We start from the raw sequence: 20116 nt of genomic DNA, 5'->3' as shown, positions 1-20116 counted from the left end.
TTTCAATAAATGTACAAATTGTTACGGGATAGACAGACGGCAAAGCAAAGGTGGAAGGAGAACAAACCTGTGTACCTTAGACTGAACTGCTGGGCTGGTAATTGATTGGTTTCAAATGATACCTTTCAAAGGAGACCTGCCATGACCCTCCAGTACAGCGCTGGTGGGGGATTGTCAGAGGTGATGTCCTGAGATCAGACGTTAAACCAAGGCCCCGTAATGTCTGTTGAGGTGGACGGTAAGGATCCCATGTCAAAGCAGTTTCCCCCGGTGTGTAATGCACCATGTAATTTAAGAGTAGTGCCCTGTTTAATGATTTTCTATCATATCCATATTTCTACAGAGAGTTTTCTCATAATAATCAAACCCCGGCACATGATATAAACGTAGTTTTAAATTTTCATGTACAATGTATTGATTCTCATCTCCTGTAAGTTGTAAGAAAAAATTATCAAACTATCCAGTTTATAATGTGACCGTTCACCAGCATAAACAGTCATGCAGGGATTGAACCAAAGAGAAGAAATGATTTAGATGTTTAAATTCATTATACGTATTTGTTCAACATTACATTATTTGGCTTTTGGCGCTATACCATAATTTCATTAATGAAGATTGTATTTTTGATGTCAATCTCCAAATTTGTCAATATTTATTTGATATTTGTTTTTCAATAAATAACCAATTAATTCATTCCAATTTATTTCTTCTGGTACTTGATAATATGAAGCTTTAAATGTCTGAAACCTGAATGAATGTACCACTTCACACTGAGACCACTGTTTAAATCTAGAGGAATAATGCCACAAGCCACAGCAGATCGACTCCAATGTTATGTAATGTAGAAAGACTTGACATGCGATTAAAATCTCATTGTTTACTTTTAATCGTTGAAATGCCCTAACCTTTGAGGTCTGAAGCAGTGCTTCTGTCACAGGCTTTTTTTTCCGTTTGCTATTGATAAAATGATCTATGATCTGATCTCCTTTCCATCTATTCTATTTTTAAGAGGTCATTGAAAATAAAAGATAATTAAAGATGGGCAACGAAGAAGGTGATTGAACTTATTAACGTTTCATTTATGGGCTAGGACATTGCTTCCTTTCGTGAAATAGGGGCGATGTTGGGGTGGGTGGAGAGGGGGAGGGGGAGAATTGGTGTGATAAACTGATAAGGAATAAGGCAATTTTCCATGATTTTTAAATAATGTAAATCTACAGTGTTTCACTGTAGATCCACAGTGTACACTTTCAATTATATAACCTTATATACAGTGCCCAGTTTTGTGTATATAATGCACAAATGAACAAACAAGGCACCTAATCAAACTCATTTATTACACATTGCCATTGTCAATTGCTACAGCCCACCATCACTCTGCACGGCTATAATACTGATGTGATCTTGTTTTACGATGGAGCTGACAGTAAATTGTACCTTCAGTAATGAAGGAAGTGGCAATGACTGCATGTTCTTTTTCTAACCTGTGACGTACCTCTGATTCTGATTCACATTCTGATTTAACGGCAGGTGTGTGTCTCGCATCAGGAACAAACTCAAATATTCTACATCCATTCTACATCCTGACTGAACCCATTAACCCGTCTCAAACTTGCTGTGCTTCTCTTTCTCCTTTCCTCTGTCAGGCCATCACAATATTTTGCTGCCTGTCCAGACTCAACCGCTTTAGCAATGACAAATCTCGCCTCAGAACAACATAGTCTTCTTCCCCACTCTGCTGCAGTACCCTAACTTGGTTAAGCAGAACCCCACGGTCGAATCTATATTTTAACTTTATCAAAACATTTCAAAGACACAGTGCAACATTGACGATTGCAACCATTTTGTAGGATCATGGCAGTGAACTAACTCCAGTGAGATTAACCTGCTACAGTGATCTTCCTTTTTGATCGTGCCTACGGTCACCTCCCCCCTCCCTCTCACCCTGGCTCTTTGTCAGACTCTGCCACTGTGAAGTGATCCGGGATACAGCCCCTCGTGAAGGGCGCAATATAAATGCAAGTTATTGTTATTATTGTTATACAGTGAATCTCAGTGTCTATCATAGCACAGAAAGGATACGTTTCTCTGGTGAAACTACTGCAGGTAATGATGGGGTTTAACTTGTGGTATTCCTAATAAGAAATTTGTATAGTACAATTTTGGACTCTTCTGTGAACTGGAAGTATACCACATTGGCTCACTGGAACTCTGCTTTGAGGTAAACCCATTTTAGGATTGGCGTTTTAATGGTTAAAAGAATTGTGATAGGTTTCCTTATTTAAGAGTCCGTAAGGTTTACAATACAGTCTCCAGTGTGAAATGAATGACTCTACATGACAAAATGACAGGCAAAAACATAATAGTATAGCACCGTCATGATATGTTCAGAATTCCTGTTACATTGCAATAAAGTCTGAAATAGTTTTCGCTTGTTCCACTCCTAATAAAGAGGTAAATGGCAAGTTGTATATTGCTGCTGTTTCTTTTTTTTCTTTTCATTTCCATGATTGCTATTGATACTTTATACAATATTAATGCAGAAACCTACGTAAAAATAATTAATATATTTTGCACCTTTTACTGCATAACAAAGCACGGTTATAGAAGCAGCATGTTGAAACCTGACACTTTGCATTTGTTCATAATCCACAGGCGAATTCAGTGCATGAATGTCAACAATCACACAGCTTTGGGCCGAGTGTTTTTAACATGTGGGGTTTAGCATTCCCTCTTGACTGCTCCTTAAGGGGTTAAAAGAACCAGTTTTACATTACATCACACATGTTAGAGAGAAGCTGAAAAAAAACACTGAGCGAAATGGACTAGCTGTAATAAATATGTAAAGAGTACACAGGGAAACCTTTTGATGGATTAAGTTGGTTTTATCCAGTTGTCTGAAATGGAGTGAGTTAGTTAGCTATTTCTTTTCCCTGGCCCGCTCTTCGCCAATTAAATGTATGAAGGTGTGACCCTTCTGAAAGAGCTTTGAGATTAATCATATTATCTGCAGTGCCTCAATCTGAATGTCTACACGACCTTCTCCATAAGATTCCATTATCTTAAACTATCACAATAATCCTAGCTCGGGGAAACAGGAAGAATCAAACCTAATAGATCGCAAATCAGATTAATCCACAATCTAAGTGGCAATTACACTTGGCACTGCCCTTGAACACCCAGGTGTAACCTTGAAATTCACATTTGCTAAGATGCTTCAATTGGATTGAGGGTCCCAGAAGGCCGTTTGGGGGCAGCTGGCCAAATGTTACCTCAGTGCACCGGCTGCCCTATGGGAGAGCACTCTCAGGTGCAAAAGGCACTGTGGCCTCATACAGCTTACCATAAATAAATGCCATTAACTGAGCAAGTGTAATGAAATTTCATTTAATTTATCCGGAAAATAAACTACGAATATATATATATATATATAAAAATCTGGGTAAGAGAAGCCATTAGCAATAATTTGATCCGCAGTGGGTTTGCTGTATCGATATTATTGCCTGATATTGTTGCGAGTTCAATTTGGTTAACTTTATCTTAAGATTAAGTATTATTGTTGAAGCAAACTTTGCTAATGATGCTTACTTTAAATTCAACACAATCCATGTGGGAGGAAGGGTTGTCTTAAAACGCTGCAACAAATTCAGGACGTTGAAATGCAAAGTAAGGGAATGCTAGACATGCTAGCGGAACAAAAATTAACTCCTTGTAAGCACAACAGCGATCGCTGAGATGCATTTGATCCATCCTGGGAGTGTAAACTCATGATACCACAAACTGCAGCGCTAACACGCATGGTTTAAATATATATCTACCGTGCATCTCACCTAGAAGTGAATGCTAATCTGCAAAGTTTTGGGAAAGGTAATGAGTGTTTTCTTTTTTAACTGGAAATCTTGTTAAATCTGTGCAAGGGTTACTTATCGTCGATCCTTTTTGGTTCCTGGCAACTGTCACATTGCTTGAGTGTAAAATATGTCCCTCGTCACTCACGTAGAAATAAATTAAAAATGCTTAAAAGAAGAGCTATGAGCCATTACCTATACAGGCCTGAACACACTGTAATTAACTTGTTGGTAAATTCAGGACGCGTAATGTTGAATTCCCTCCCTTCTCCCCCCCTGACCCCAGCTCAGGTCTGAAATGCTGTACACTGTCCAGCGCCTTGGGACGTCCTCCCGACGTGAAAGGCCCTATACAAATGTAATCTCGTTGTTGTTGTTATTGTTGTTGATAACCCTTTACTCTTGAAGTGAGGAAAGATTGACAACTCCAGAAGACGTGCATCGCTTTACATCAAAGTGTGCAGATTTATTGAATGTTTTAAAGATGACTTTGGTTTAATAAGGGTTATTACAGGGACAGATTCTATCACCTCATTTATAATCTGATGTGATCCATCTCCCATCTCTTTCCAGATTCCAGGATCGTAAGGAGAGAAATCAGACAGTGCGTAAACCCTGAATCTTTTGCCCCATATTGGTTGTTTGGATTACTGACAACCTCTTCATTGATAGGGATATAGGTAGAGTCTGGCTCTTTGTTGTGGTGGAGCCTAGGGACTATTTAAAGTTTTGTGCAAAGAGGGCATCTAATCGAAACCAAGGTGGGAATCTCTCATGATCGGTTGGGCAGAGGTAAAATAAATGCTTTATCATTTTTTAATTGGTGAGCGGATTAATTCCTTATACCAATGTAGGGGAGGTAATGGGAACCCTTCTCTTATTTGGGAGAAACGTTACATGCAACAAAGACCAAATGATGGTTCCATGATAGAGTGAACCTAAATGCATCTCAAATCCACACCCATACGTCACATTACGCGTCCTGAATTTAGGATTTGGGCCTAGTGACAAGGAAGGAGCGATACATGGCAACATCATGCATAAAATGCTTTGTGGGTTTTGCTTTAAGCAATGCAGTATAGCAAATAAAGCAAAATTTCTAATTAATTCTTGTGTTTTTCCTTTGTTTTTAGACCTGTATTCATCTGACAACACATCCGTCTCATTTTATTTGTTTGCCAAGGCGAAATACAATTTTTGCATGAGTTAGCCTGTAAAACCTTCATTAGAACGAAGCTTGGATTCCACGTAAAACCAGAGGTGTGAATACTGGAGGCTTTAAAAGCTAATGATGGTTTGAGCTTAATTTTCAGTTGAATTCAATTAATGCACAAACTGTAGTAAATCCGATGGCTTATGTACGCAATGTTGAAACCTAGCTTGGAATAGAAACCTAGAGAGGAATAGAATTCCAAGGAACACATTGCCAACATGTGGCCAAGGCGCTTATTTGCAAAAGCATCCAACAGCAGTTATGTAACATAATTAAGATCTGTTTTTACCAAGATGTTAAACATGCTTAGGCAATCAACAATGCACGCCAAGAACATTGATATACAACTGTAACAAGCATAATAGAACAACTTCATATAAACTCAATGTCGAGAGTAAATTCCACTGATGAAAACCAGCCCAATGAATAACCAACAACAACAAACTGTATTTATTTAGCGCCTTTCACATTGGGAGGACGTCCCAAGGTGCTGGACAATTAGGGGTTTGCACTCGAGATGCAGGGTTGGATCAGAGAGAGGTTAGAGGGTAAGGGGGATGGAAGAAGGAAGATGACTGAAGGCACAGTTGAAAAGGAAAGTCTAGAGATGGGCCTTGGAGGAAGCAAGGATGGGGGCAAGGTGGAGGGGCTCTGGGATGGAATTCCAGAGGTTGGGAACAGAAAGGCTGAAGGTACAACTGCCAATAATGGAGCAAGCAGGTTTAGGGAAGAGTTGGTTGCCTACCAATGAAGTCACTAGATTTGACGATAATTAAGTGCTTTCATGTTGTCAACATAAAGCCACAACATCAGATAATAATAAATAGTAACAATCCTTGCATTTGATATAGCGCTTTTCACGTCTTCTAGATGTCTCAAAGCGAAGATTTGAGGAAAAAGATGTTTAGTTATTAAGACAGGCTTCATAGAAGGCTATCACAACTTTATAAAAGATTCCCGAAAAGGGAAACTCAGAACATTTACATAAGCCAACTTACTGTCTTGTTATCTCAGATAAAGGAAGAAATGTATAAATTAAACTAACTGCAGAAAGAGAGAATTTGCAATGCTTAGGTTCAATAGCTGGTAAAATCAGCTGACCATTTAAGATGAAACGGGAAGTGAACTCCTCACCGAGGCCTGGATAGAATAGACACTTCATGGTATATTACAAAAGGAGAAAGAGTAGACAGTCACTAATCCAAATAGGCGATGAGGAAGGACAGTACATTGTAGAATGTACTAATCAATAGAAACTCTTGCGCCAGCCTTTCCATTCAATATAGGCCTTTGAAGCTGAGTCAAATCACAATTCCTCTAAAAAAAATTGGTGCGATGCTTAGTAAAAGTTCAAAATGTGACAGACCTCATAGCTCTCTGGTGGCAAAGAATGTCACTAGGAAGAAGGCTACTCTGGAGCTTCCATTGTGCTCCCACAGAACATGGGTGAGATGTTGTGAATTTAACATGAGATCCCAATTTGTTCAACTGTAAAACTGGAAACTAAATATAAATCAGCACAAGAAATTATGACAAAAGGACAGGAAGACAAGATATGTACTTAGAAAGCTGCCCCAAGCACCAGGCAAAGATGCAATCTCAAACAACTGCATAATAAGAATTGATAAAGTAAAGCGGAGGAATTGGCAAGCCAGTTGCTGATGACATTCTGAGCCTATTATAAGTGCAAGTTGTTATATACAACTTGGCACTTTCTGGGAAAAACAAGCTCTCAGTAAAAGTGTCATTAATGGAAGCACCCAGAGGAACGTGCAGTCCATTTGATGGTTCCCAGAAATGTTGGGAAATCCTGGAAGTGCCAAAAAAACACCCTCCTATTTTGTTCTCAGCCGTTGTCCCGGGATACAACTCTCCTAAGCAATGCAACAATAACCAGTTGAATACACTTCGACATAACTTTGGCTTTGCTTCAGGGCCAAGGTGCCTGCAGGGACCTGAAAGGTAGCTGTAGCACAGCTATTGTCACCTTCACTGATACGAGCAAGGCAAAACTCCTAGGGGCTTGACACTCCAAATCCTCTTAAACTCCATGCACAGATCACGTAGTATCTGCTTGTTAAATCTAAATCTATGGCAGCAGAGTGTCCTACCATTTTAAAAAACTAATTCACTCTCCGTAAATCCTTTTGCAAATGTGCTCTGCTTCAGAATCCCCCCCGCCCCCAACCCCATACCTTGAAAGCAAGAAGCCTTAAGCGTCTTTGGAATTTAATTGCTGGTGTGAATGAAATTTAATTTTAAGATTTTTCTGCTCCAGGCGTGCAGTGGACGAGTTCACTTGACCTAAGCCTGGTCACAGTCTTAGGGCAAAATCCAATTTTCACCATTTCCAGTGAGCAGGTTGGGTACCCTTAGGGAAATCAATCTCTGCTATCTCTCAAAGGGGAGGAACACGCACCAACTTGCACGCAGAAGGAACCTTTCACCTAAATAAACAACTCAAAGTGCTTTACAGAGATGGGGTGGGAGACAGAGTAGGATGGTGGACTGGGAGGAGATGACCGAAAGCACAGAGTGGTAGGTTTTTTGGGAAGTGGAGAGGGCAGGCTGCAAGGCAGAGGGATTTGGAGAGAGATATTGAATTCTGCCCAGAGTCACTGAGCCTCCCATTAACTCAGTCTAGACCCATGTAGCTGTGCTACAGGACAGGGAAATATACTTTGTACCCTACCAGTCAAAGGAGGATGAGGGAGGTGAAAGGCCAGAGAAAATAAATGAAGGAAAGGATGAAAGTAAAAGGATGAATTTCTCTTGGGCTAGGCATTCTTAATCTTATAGGAATTGGTGGTGTCAGTTTGAAATGTTGTGTGAGGAAATGACCCTTAAAGAATGTGCAGCCATAGTCCCTTTTATTGAAGTTAATGTTACAAAGCAATTAGAAACGATAATTGTATCTGGATAACCAAGCGTCTCCAGTACTGTACATAAAATAGTTTGCTACTCATGAATTTTGTGTAAGGACTTGACGGGGCAGGGGAAATAGTGCAGTCTCCAGTCTGGTAGTAAATCTGACCAAATAAACATTGGTTGGAGGGGGGCTTCAGATGAGGATATAGATATCTTTTTTTTCATGTGAAGCGTTTTCTTGAAAAAAAGAAAGGTCTGCAGAAAGAAACAACCATAAATCCTGATCTAGATACATAAAACTGACATTGATATCACATTTTAGCAGCGTGCTTTTTCTCCAGAACCCAGCGTTTTAAAGACAAATGGAAAGAGCTGGAGAAATCTATCTGGCGTGTCGCCTTGCTAATGAATAACCCCACTTTGGTCCTGCAATGTAAGCAAAAGTTCTTTTCCAACAGCTTTCGTTTGTCATGAATCTACGAGACAGGCGACATAATATCTGGGAAACAACAGCACGCTAACAGCTGTACAACTTCCATTTTCTTGCTTTGTATTGATTTTCACTTAATAACTGGCCAAAAACTAAATGTGTGCCTTGAGTACCTAATAAATCCTGCCTGGGCTTTTTATTGGGGAAAATTTAACAAAAACAACTGACAGCTAAAGGATTTTCTTTCAAGACAGGACAGTAAACAACTCAAACAAAAAATCCACTTTGCGATTTTCCGTTTATGTATATTGTTTGGATCTGTTGAGAAACTTGACCTTTTAAGGTAAATTTCAAGTGTTAAAGAGGCAATATTTCCATTTGTGTGTTTATGAGTAAAAGCTTTACTTAGTTCAGATTTACTGGGATAACCGATTAAAACATTTCTAATCAAATGCACTGAGACAATTGTTTTTCTTTTGGGGCACTAAAAAAACTTACATAGTAATCACGTATACATTTTGACTATATGTAGGAAGATTCCGTGTACATGCATATGTGTGTGTGTGGGGGGGGGTCGGGTGGGGTGTGCATGCTTTGGGCAATGTATTTCACAAATTCACCAACTCATTGGGGGTACAAATTATGGTATGATAATGTGATTGGTCTGCAAAATACACAGCCATAGCACTTTACAGTATATCCTGTGAAGAGCTTTGAGACGTCCTCCCAAAGTGAAAGGCACCATACCAAATAAAGGGCTGTTATTATTGGCACTATCATCTGCTTAATAATAATAATAATAATAATCCTTGCATTTGATATAGCGCTTTTCACGTCGGGAGGACGTCCCAAAGCGCTTCACAGAATATACTGTAAAGTGAGTTGACTGTATATTTGTGGGCGAACGCGGCAGCCAATTGCGCACAGCAATGTCCCACAAACAGTCATAGATTGAAAATGACCAATTTAATTATTGTTTTTGGTTTTGGAGGGATTATTATTAGGCGTGTGGAGTAAGGAAACTTGCCCAAGGTTTCGCCCTGCCTGGAATTGAACTCAGGTCTCTCGCTTGCAAAGCGAGTGCTCTAACCACTGAGCTACAGGACTCCACGATTAATGATCATCATAATGCCAAAAATTGCTGTCCAAATCAGCTTTTCATAATCATCCAGCTTCAAATGACAACAAACAACCTCTCGCACAATAGTTTGGGTCACAGCCTCCAATCACCTCCACCATTGCTCCCATCTGCATAGTCCAGTGTTTCAGTGTGTATCCAAACTCTGACTTTCAACATCACACTTTTGCTGAGGTTCATCATTGGCAAATTAACTTTTTTTTCTTTAAAAGTATTTCTATTCATTTCAAATATCTGCAATTCCTTTATCTAAACTGTTCACGTCATTCAAAAGTGATGACTCATAAGAATCTCTTTCCTGACAAAGTCACCGACTGCCAGCACCACAACAAAAGGAATGCAAAACATTCAGCCTCAGGCTCCAGGCTTAACTTTCTCCGAAGCCTCACAAACGACCTAACAGTGCAAATCAATAATAACAACAACTTGCATTTAGATACCGCCCTACACAGGGGTAGCGACTCGGAGTGCTTAACAACAACAACAACAAAATTACATTTATAAAGCACCTTTCACGTCGGGAGGATGTCCCAAAGCGCTGAACAGTCATATCTTTTATGAACAGTATATCGCAAGAATGGTTCGAATGAGGAAGACCCTTCAGCCTATTTGATCTCATCCTTCCAGAATATCTATCTTACCATCCTCCCATCATAGCAACAAACCGTTTCTGAAATGATTCCACTGTCCTCACTGCAATGACCTTTCCTGGTAACCCATTCCAGTCGTTCATTACTTGGTACCTGTCTTGAAGCTGCCCTATGCTACCCTGAAGTTGTGCCCTCTTGCCTTGCTGTAACATCTAGTACCTTTTGTGTCAGGAAACACTTCACGGATTCACTGTGAAGTGTGGTGACTGAGTAGATATAGTTTGCTACAAAAAAACCATGGTCAGAACCTAACTTTTCCACTTAAATAAAACCAATTCTATCATTGGATTGCTTGAGACAGACTGGTATTTGAGCAGGAATGTCACTTAAACTGCAACAGATGAAATCACATTACTGTGGATCTTTTTCATGCACTGCATTCACTAAAACTACTTTGAAGCCTTTTTTTTCCAGTCAACGTGTGCTAAAAGGCAACACCAGACCACAAAGCGTAACTACTTTCAGTGAAACTTTGTGCATGTAAAAATGTGATTATGATTGATGATTTACTGATCACAACATTCTGTAATTATTGCATCCTTGTGGCTGAAGCCAATACATTATCAGCATGATATATGCCTGTTTATCACAATGAAAAAACAGCTCAATTAACAAAGACTGGTTTTACTGCAAAGCATATCAGAAAACCAATAGAAACACTGCAAAAAATTAAGTTCTAAGTCCACACTTCATCACTCATGATAAAAACAAGTTCAATCTTTTTAACATGTCGCAGAGAGGGTCATTGCAAGCTTATTAAAGTTATTGCATTATTACAGGGGTTTAGATTGACTGCCGGGGTTTAGAATCACCGATACTTTTGTGCTAGTTTTAGCATGAAAGCTCATAATTCATTTCTCTTAGCATGAATGTATTTTCTTTGTTTGGCTCTACATGAAACAGAAATCGATAGCCACAGTTCATGAAACAATTAGCTTGTTATCTGTCAAATAAAAGTTGTTACACTTAACAGGAGGGCTTTCAGAACTTCATTCGCTCGGTGGAAAGGGAATAAGCCGGTCAACTTAACCAGGAGTGGGATGGAAATGGGGAAAAAGGGGGAAAAATAGAAGGGAGGAACGAGAAAAAAGGCAGTAAAGGAAGAGAAAGGGAAAGTAGCAAAGAGAAGGCATGAGGATGAATAGAAAAAATCAATACAAATGAAGAAATGGAATGCTGTTACCACAGTAACACACTTGAAGCATCATCACTGGGAGGAAGAATTATGAGTTCTATGTATATTGTTTTATCTCTACAAATCCCTTGATGAATGTTACTGACAGTTTTTTTTATCTCGCTAACTTCCAGAGGCGGATTCACAGCATGATCTGCAGGGAATCAGATAGTGCGCAGTGGTGTAAACGGCTGCTCTGTGTTTGACAATGTACCAGATTGTCAGATTGATTAATCTCCATCGAAACTGATTGTAAATGGATATATTTCCCAGGTTTCAACACCCACTCAGAGCGTTATATATATATTAAAAAAATCTCTCCCTGACCTATAATAGCCCTGACCTATCATTTGACCTTTAATCCGCAGTGCTGTATAATTCAACATCTTATTTCTATAGTGCACTGGCAAGTTTCTGAATGGGTTTTACTTTTAAACATCAACAGTCACACCAGGGAGTAGGTTGGGAACATCAACGCAGTCACTGACATCCATTCAGTGAGCGGTAAAAAAAAATCCCCCTGAAAATAGGAGAGCAAATTCAAAATTGATGCAAAGGTGACAGAACAGTATGCATTTATCCTTGGAATATGGACTGAAATCCAAGTCTAGGCGTATGGGGTGAAATCGCTCTGAAACCTCTGTCCAGCAGTTGCATTGGAGCAATTGATAAGATTTACTTGGTAGCAGGTAGCAGTGACTAGTGGTAAATCTGTTCGCATCCAATTTCTCGATGTCTCCCCCTCTCCTCTTACAGTGCGAATGAAACTGTGACCATATATAAATATTTATACTTCTGCTCTCGTTCATGTCACTAACCCTAACACAGTAGAGTGGTTCGCCTGCACTAAAAGGGAAAGCAGACATTACATTTTGCCTATAAAAGTATCAAGTCAATGGAGGTTCATTCTGCTGAAGTCTGGACTTCATTGCCACAAAGTGGATGAGAGGAGGCTGGCAAGCATATTCCTATTATTTTAGTTTGATGAGGAATGTCAGGTGGTGGGCTATTACAGAGACTGATCACTTCTCCTTTCCACCCCCTGCCCGAAATCCTTAAGTCCTATGGTTACTCTCTGATCGTAATGCCAGAAAGGTAACTGGAACTAGTGTAGTGAATGTTGTGGTTGGTTAACCTAGTGTGCTATTTTACTACTCAAACCTAAATTTCAACCCAATAATATTCACAAAAAAGAATGCCCTCTTTGGGCTTTAAGGGGAGAACAATTTTGGGTAATCACATGTCAGTTCCCAGTGGAAATGTCAACAATAATAAGTGCACATGGCTTTGCTACTTTTTACTGCTGTGGGAATAGAAACAGCGCTATTTATCTAAATCAAGGGTTTGGGTGCTTGGTTGGGGTAAAGTACAGGGTGTGTTATACTTCACCTAAATCAGATTGTATCAGACCTGCCAATACAGTAGTAATTTAATCTCCAAGTAGTTTGAGAATCATTACACTGTACAGTCTCCTTCCAATTAAAGAGAGCTTAAAACAAAACTAGTCCATTTAACAGCATTGTTTGTACCAAAGAATTGTTCTGCTTTCTCTCCCCTCCCCCCCACCCCTTTCCTTAATTGCTTTGCAGGTTAACGTGTGTTTAAAGTGATTTAAAGTGTGATTGCTAATGGATTGCACGTGCCCAGCTTTTTAAAGCAAGGATTGGTTGGATGATTGAAGGAACAGAGATGATCTGGTTTGCTCCGAACCTGGTAAATGTAACCTACAAGTGCCTTTTGTAATGAACTTCACAGAGCTTAAAAGAATAGCTCCTCATTGAGATCAACAGTCGCCTGCAACTTGTTGCACCAATTCTAATATATGCACAGACAACTTTACAGGTTCTGATGTACAGCATGGTTCACAGCTGTGCAGAGGTGCTAGAATTCTCCAACACCGCAACAACTATACAAAACTTGTCATTGACAGTTTTGTTTTATGTAATTTGATGCAAGAACAAATGGTCTGTTTTAAAACTAATGCATTGATTCAGGCCCTTAGAACAACTGAGGAACAATATGATTCAGATCTTTGCATACTGAGAGGCAATAATGATGGCGATCTTTGTATGCTATTTGAGTTGGATTGTGGGTGCTAAACCAAACAGCATATGTTTAAGATTGACTTGTTTTGAGCAAATCCAGAGATTAGAAGTAGCGGCCATGTGGAAGAGACCCACAAAATAGACAGTTGAACCTGTGTTAATTAATTCCTTCAAGAAATAATTGGATTGTTAGCTGGTTGGAAGCATTGGAATATTGGAGAGTTGGAAACTCTTTTTATGGGGTGGGGGAAAAAAATCAGATAGAGGTGCAAACGAATATATGTGCACGTGCCTGTCTGTGTCTAACGTAAGAAGATTTCAGTATACAAGCTTGACATTGCCAAAACAAAGCAGGCATTTGAAATCCTACTGCAATAAATATCCCCTGCAGGATGCCAAACTATCAAGTGGAGCAGAACTCCCAACCATGCCACCCTCCCTACTAACTTGCAATATTTTTTCACTGGGGTAAAAAGTGGCACTTTGAGCCCTGAGTTAGCTTTGAGATAGAGTAGTGTTGGAGATCCTATTTCAACACCAATGGTGCTATTAGACAAATTTATGGGGCTGGCATTGTAAGGTATTGTGTTTAATATCTCATTCTCTGAGACTCGACTCTTAACCTTATCAAAAAATAACATTTTAAAATGTTATTATCTTTGTTCTATTAATGTTTACAACTTAGACAACCATTACAAACATCATCAGCTACCACATGGAGATTTATCGAGGGCAGTATGGCAACTGAAGGGTCGGTCATTTTGATGCTAAAGGTGTTGAAAATTTGAGGAGTGCTAAAGGGGAAAATAGTTTGAAGCCGGGGTATTCCAGGATGGAGTTACAGTGTCTTCTTTAAATGTTCCCATAGTTTATTTCATTTCTCAATGAGCCATAAAGACTAAACAAAGCGTATAATTTAAATCTTAATGCAAAGCATGTGCACTATTGTTGCAAGACTGAATTTCTTAAGAATCTGTCACCCCGATGACACGAACCGTTCTTCTGGTCTCCTTATCACCAGATGGATCTGAATGAATGTGCACTATACTATTGGTTCCACTGCCAAGAGTATATAAGACCTTGCCTGTTGAACTCATTTAACCCTAGTAGTTAAAATAAACTTCCCTGAGATTACTGCACTTATCCCCTGTGAAGTCCTTTTCACCCCAGGTTGTGTGATCTCATCACATGAGGACATAGTGCATGATCAATACATTCCGGCCTACACTGTAATTTACCTTGCTCTATCTGACAGGGGATGTGGAAGTGGTAAAGACAGGCTTTACTTGTAATCTTCTTATCATTTTATCCTGGAGTGGTTCTGAGAAGGACCTCTCCATCACTGCCACTGAAAGTGGAGGGTTAACTTGGAGAAAGAGCGATTACCTGCTGTACATGATGTGAAATACAGACTCGCAGCACTGTGTGCAGGCCTCATTGGAAGCCAGTGAATGAGCACCTTCGGCTGAATATTGTTTCTTTTTTTTGGGTGATAGAGGAGTTTGCTAAATCAACAGTGAACGAGTAAATCACCAAACCAACGGCCGGATCATTTTGAATGTATTCTCAGATGAAAAAAACAAGTATTCAATGTGTTTACCATACTGAATTGAACAAGTACCTCAGTTTTCTAATGCACTTCCAATTTTCTGCCACCCTGTTCACAAACCTACGATGGGGTACAATTCTGCAGGCTACAGGGACCTTCTCACATTTCACCCAAGTGACTTCCTGTCCTGAATTAAATCGTATTCGATGAACAGACCCAATTGACATGCCTCTCTACACCTGCTGTGATAACAAATGACTCTTATAACTCTAATATACTACTTGTTTTGCTTGTTCTATTGCAACCCAAATGACGTTTGTAATTCCAGATAGCTAATGTCACAAATTAATTTTCTTTATTAAATCTATTATAAGTGATCATAGGAGCGTAGTTCAATCTGAGATATGTTTAAAGTTCACATCTAACTCCAGCCAACCTAAAGTCCAGATGAAACTTATCAATAAATGTGACACATCAGCCTGTCTCAAACCAGACCTGACATCTCAACGGTACAATCTCAGCTTTGTCTAACGCAAGTGATTGTTCCCGCACCCAAAACCATAAAAAACAAGGTCAGAGAATGTGAGTCAGTCCAACTAAGATTAATCTGATCAGGCTGGATCTAAACTAAACTAACTTTTAAAGTTTATTTCTGGTAGTTTTGAAGCCAAGTTTGGATTGCTTAAGCATTTTATAGTTTTTAATTCACTGGATGAAGTCAGCAATGGCATCCAATTGCAGACATTAACCTCCCAAACAAAAATTCTGTCTGCAGAGAGAGAAGCAGTGAATATGAATGTGAGTGTAACGGTGTGAATAAGATCACAAGATTGGTTTGGATGAAGAAGCTCCTTTGGCTCACTCAATCTCATCCTCCCAGAATAGCCTCATCGAGCCATTTATTATATCAGTCTAGTGTTAACATTATTCCCGGTACATCTGTCACAATATGAAACAAGTGTAAATATTTATGAAACTGGAATATTGGTGAAACAAGTTTAATTTGAATTTAGAAGGTCCACTAAGTTGAGAGGGAGGAGAGAGATGGGTCAGATTCCCAACCATTCATTTGAGGATTCCTGAGCCGATAAACATTTTATAAGGAAAAACAGTTTGATCCAAAGCTGCAATGAGAATATGTTTTGGACATGAAGTAGTTACAAGATAGATTCTGGATGAAACGTAGGCAGTATAGCTAAGTGTTTTGATCTGGGAGTTGGGTCTGGAGGCAAGACAGATTGGATTATGGTTTGCAATAAAAAACAAGTTTAAGGGTCATTCAGCAGCTAAAGAGAATTGAGGATATTAATGTCCTGGTTTTACTGCAGGTTTTAGAGTGAAGCCACTGCTTGCTTCAGAATGGTGAATATTGGCAGCTCCAGGTTATACTACTAGTTTTACACAACCGTGTACCCAGAGCAGAATATTACATCCACATCCACATTGTCTCCTAACAAGTATCCTGGGCGTCTTGTTCGACCCACAACATATCTGTGCCATGACCCACTCTGCCTTCCCCCACCTCCCCAACATTGCCCGACTTTGCCACCGCCTCACCCCTCAGGCCACCGAAACCCTCATACATGCATTTGTCACCTCAAGGCTCGACTACAGAAACTCCCTCCTGTTCGGCCTCCCCAACTCTTCCCTCCACAAGCTGCAGATCATCCAGAACTCTGCAGCTCATGTCCTCTCCTGCACCAGGTTCCATGACCCCATCACCCCCACCCTCGCCCGGCTCCACTGCCTCCCCATCCCTCAGAGGATAGAATTAAAAATCCTCACTTTCAAGGCCCTCCACGCCCTTGCCCCCTCCAATATCTCAGACCTGCTGACCCTCTATCAACCTGTCCGCTCCCTCCACTCAGCAGGCTCCAGCCTGCTCCAGATCTCCCGCCCGACCCACACTACCATCAGCAGCCAGGCTTTCAGCCTCCCTGCCCCCACTCTTTGGAATTCCATTCCACAATCCCTTTGCCTTGCTCCCTCTCTTGCCTCCTTCAAGGCACGACTCAAAACCCTCCTTTTTTGACTGTGCCTTCAACCGCCCTCCTACCCGCTCTGCTCTCCCTCATCCCAACCCTGCCCCCAACCTCGGGTCTTGATACCTGACTGTTCAGCGTCCTTGAGACGTCTTCCCGACGTGAAAGGCGCTTTACAAGTGCAATTTTGTTGTTGTTGTGTCTGAATGCCAGCTATGCTTTTAATGTTTGTGAAGGTCTGTCATGATGGCCAGCTGCTTAGGTTCTCTTTGCATTAGTTACAGTTTTACTACAGCTTGTGTAAAGTCAGGGCATGAGTCTTATCTCCTGCTTCTGTTAAATCAGATTGATCTCAGATCTGTAGTGTAATCCAGTTACAGCGTGGATAAACTGAGTCAATTCAACACAATGTTGTGTTTTTTTGCATCAATACAAAATGTGCAGTGTAACTGGCCTGTAAGGATTAGTTCTAAATTAACCTATGTTTCCTGGAAGTTGGCTTGATTCAGCATTGGCATGGGTTTGTTTGTTCATTTGTACGAAGTACCAAATAGATTGTGTGCCTCACCAGTCAGATAAAATCACAAGTCCTTTTGGAAAATCAATAATTAATATACACAAAGAGCATGATAACCTGACCCAAATAGACTTTGCTAAGTTCAGTCAGAGAGGGGAGAGCATATTTTCAAAAGTAAATCTGGGCTGGTACAAGTGAATTAAATTTTGAACTTTAAAAGCCTTGAACTTTTGACAGTGTTCTAAAAAAGCAAAGAAATACATAGCTGCCAAAACCGATTCTTTATTATTTCTCAGCATGTTTCTTTTTACAAACCAAATGTTCTGAATTTGCTAAAAGGAAAGTTTGTTTGTGTTTGATTTAACATTTTTGGGGGATTTATCATTGTGGCATTGTGGGCCCCAAAACTTCACCTTTTCATCGCCTATACCACCGCGGTGTCTTTAAATTTAAGAAAGGAACAGAATTGTGGAACACTCTTAAACCCTGCCTTAATTTAGAAGCTGGTTTATTTTTAAGAACTGCGGAAAATCGGCTTTCAAATTATAGCTGAATATAAGAACTTTTTACAATTCTGTGGAGTCATGTATCTTATAAGGCAAAATGGTCTCATGGGCTAAGATTAGGTGGAATTTGGGGCCTTGATTTTTCTTCCATGAAAACATTCTTCGGATTGTTTATAAACCCTTATTACAATCAGTTGCTTGTTTTTTGTACAGAATGTTATACAGCCAAAGACAAAAGCTTTGCACCCAAGAAAAAGGGAGAGACAGGTGTTCAGATCTGATGTAACGGATCAAGAGTAAGGCACTTTTTTGTAAGTTATGGAAGACTCTTTTAATCTATGGTTTAATTTGTAAAATTATTGTTTCACAACTTTGCTGAAGTAGTATAATTGAAATTTGTTTGAAACGGAAGACTAGTTTTACATTATTATATATTTTTGTAAGAATCAACCTAATTCCTATTCAACATTGAATACAGGAACAAAAGGTGTGAATTTGTAAGAATCCCACCTATTGAACTTTAATTTACTGCTCAGGAAATGGTAAATGAGTGTGCAATATGGTACCTATAGCAGTTGCAGTCTAAGTAGTGTTGATGGAAATTCATTAGCATGGCAAAGGTTACCATTAATTCCTCTTACAACTATTTGCATTCTTTCTCAGTTCCGAGAAAACTGCCTTGAAAACTAACTATTATCCTCTTTGCACAACAGTAGTTTGCACCAGGTAACAAGAGGGTAACGGATTAATCTGATGAGGTTTTTAGGATTAGATTTACTTTCTAACAACATTGGGAGATTATGTAAAGTAATGCCATTCAAATATTCATGCAGACTATACTTTGTTCCGCTTATATAAAAAAACATAATTACCAGGTTAAGCAACTTAGTTATTTTGATGTGTCGAAAAATCTGACAGTCCTTTTCGATAAAGGGTTTTCTAATTGACTGCTGCATTGTTTGTATTGTATTGATGGCTACGAAAGATTTGTATCAGTTTCATTCAAAGCTATTAACCTGGCTGTTGTCCCAATATAGTGTATGTGGAGTGAACTCAAGTTTAAGTAAATATTTGCATAAATCGGGTTCCCATAATTGCCATTAGACCATTTTTGAAACAATGGCAATGCGTAAACTGTTTATTGCAGTGCTGTAAAACCTGTACTCATTTACAACATCCATTTGGAATTGTGAGTAGTCCAAATGCCATTAAAACATATATATTACTGGAGTACTTTTATAACATTTCCTTAATGAACTATTTGCTTTATACTCACATAACAACAGTACAGGTTTGCATATTTTACCACAGAAGCCCCTATTTTGGGTTAATGCAAATAGTATATAGTATATAGGTTTTATGATAAAGCTTGCAATATGCAAAGTTTTGTCATTTATTGACAGGTGTATTAAAGTTACTTAAACCCACTTTTTAATTCAAATTACTTTTGCAAAATAAAATTTTCACTAAGAAAGTTAGCTACCAATTCCTGTAGTTAAAGACATAAGAACGAAAAGTTTACGAAAAGTTTACTGAACTTTTTACCTTGAGCCATGTGGGCTTGGCAAGGAGCCTTGCACTTCTCTCACCCACTGTTACTCTGCAGGAGAAGGGCACAGAGCTGGTTCCTGTTGAATCCATCCAAGAGGGGAAGGTCCAGTTACATTGACTTCTCAGACGGGCACCGAATCATTGCTTGAATCTTAAAAATTCAGAGAGAGAGAGAGATCAAAGTTGCTTTGTTCACTTTTAGACTCATCTGTCTGAAAAATAAGCATGATCTGCAAATGCGAACAGTTGTAGCAAATAGACAATGTATTGCAACAGGCATCACAAAGTGAAAGGTCCACATTCGCTGTTGGTAACTTTTATGCCCTCAAGGTCTTTGGATGGTACTGAGGAACTTCTGCTTGATATTTTGGACTAATACCAAAAGTCAAGTAGTCCGGGGATTAGATTTGAGCTTCTGATCCAATCCAGATGGCTTTAAAGAGCTTTAAAGGTAAACAAGTAAACTTTACTTCATTCTACCTCAGTAATTAGATGGGATTGAAAGTTGATTTTTAATTTTCTCAGTAATTGGAAGGAATTAGGGATTGACTTTTCTTTTTAAGTCAAGTTGTTTTAGAAGTACTTTCTTACGAAAACAGTGAGGATATAATGCCTTTAATGTTTCTGCGTTCACCCCCCTCCCTC

Source organism: Callorhinchus milii, unplaced genomic scaffold (assembly GCF_018977255.1).
Source record: "Callorhinchus milii isolate IMCB2004 unplaced genomic scaffold, IMCB_Cmil_1.0 Scaffold26, whole genome shotgun sequence".
Classification (NCBI taxonomy): Eukaryota; Metazoa; Chordata; class Chondrichthyes; order Chimaeriformes; family Callorhinchidae; genus Callorhinchus; species Callorhinchus milii.
The sequence above is the reverse complement of the archived record's forward strand: the minus strand, read 5'-3'. Positions refer to the sequence as shown.